Genomic DNA, 1,383 nt, shown 5'->3' with positions numbered 1-1,383 from the left:
CTTCTACAGAGATAATGCTGCTACATATTCCACAGAATATGTTTTTTTTCTCTATGGGATCATGTTCTCACTCTGTTTATTAAATAATTAACTACCAGCATAAAATCAATAACCAGGCCTATGCAGGAAATGTGATATTGGTATTGCTTATGACCTCATCTTGTCATCTGTAGCTCCATATCTGAAGGCTCTAAACAGAAAATATTAATATCATAAACTAATTTTTCCTGACTGCAAAATCTTATCTTTTTACCTTCATTGTTTTGGTAGCTTCATTATAAATCATTCCCTCAATTATTTATGTCCTCTTTGAGGTCTTAATCGTAAACAAACATAGTCACAGGAAAGCAGTTACCATGGACAGAACTTCAGCTTTATTCTAATATCAACCTTCTTAATATCCAATATTTATTATATTTCTATTTTTAATCTTAATGCATAATATAGCAATTACAATGGTAATTTAATATGTAAATATATACAGAACTGTAAGATATTAATAGAACTCATATTATGGTAAATTTATACACACCTTCCTGTTTTAATCAGTGGAGTGCATTATTTAATTCAGCTCTTTTACTTAACATATTAAAAATAATTATCTATGTTCATATATATACAGTGTGGGGGCAAACTAGGTTTACAGTTGTTCATATGGAAGATAATATAATAATAAATAAGAATACAAGCATGAACTCTAGTGCTCAATTTGACAGCATATACGCTAAAATTGGAACAATACAGAGAAGATTAGAAGGGCTCCTGAGCAAGGATGACATGCAAGTCCGTGAAGCATTTCATATTAAAAAAAAAAAAGAACAAGAACAAGAAATTCTGTGTTTCTCATACACACAACTGTAAGCATGCTTTTGTCCCACCTGTATTCACAATGGTCATTCTATGAATAAAAAATATTCCATGAATTTGGTAAGTAAATATTTATGTAGCTATAGTTCAGCTTCTGGACATTTAATTTGGTTTCAGATTGTTTTGTCCATACAACCCACATCATAATGATATATATATACATATGTACATAATCACACATATAAGCTTTTCTTTGAAATATGTCCTTAGGGAAAATATTGAGTCTGAGAGGATGAAGTAATGGGACTAATAACATCAGAAAGAATCTGTTATTCTGATGGGTTACCTAGGCTCATCCAAGAAAGAGGAAAATCATGCTGGAATTTTTCTATGTAGCCAAAAGATTTTGCATCAAAGATGGTAATAAGAAATTTGGGACTATATTTTTCATGGAAAGCTTATTTATTGGTAATGCATTTTTCAGGCATTTGTTTAGTGGGACATGAAAAGGGCCAGTCATATTTGCATTCAACATTCTAAAAAGTAATTAAGTTATTTTAGACTCAGTCAGCAAGT

At 30.6% G+C, this 1,383-nt stretch overlaps 1 non-coding gene across 1 annotated transcript; it reads left to right on the top strand.

Annotated features, from left to right (window-relative positions):
* Window positions 1–700: 700 nt before the first annotated feature.
* LOC118667852 lies at window positions 701–807 on the top strand. Its single transcript, XR_004971428.1, has one exon. It is a non-coding gene; the product is annotated as a U6 spliceosomal RNA (small nuclear RNA).
* The last annotated feature ends 576 nt before the right edge of the window (window positions 808–1,383 follow it).

This window comes from Myotis myotis, unplaced genomic scaffold (genome assembly GCF_014108235.1).
Source record: "Myotis myotis isolate mMyoMyo1 unplaced genomic scaffold, mMyoMyo1.p scaffold_m19_p_12, whole genome shotgun sequence".
NCBI lineage: Eukaryota > Metazoa > Chordata > Mammalia > Chiroptera > Vespertilionidae > Myotis > Myotis myotis.
This window is presented reverse-complemented; position numbering and strand designations above follow the sequence as displayed.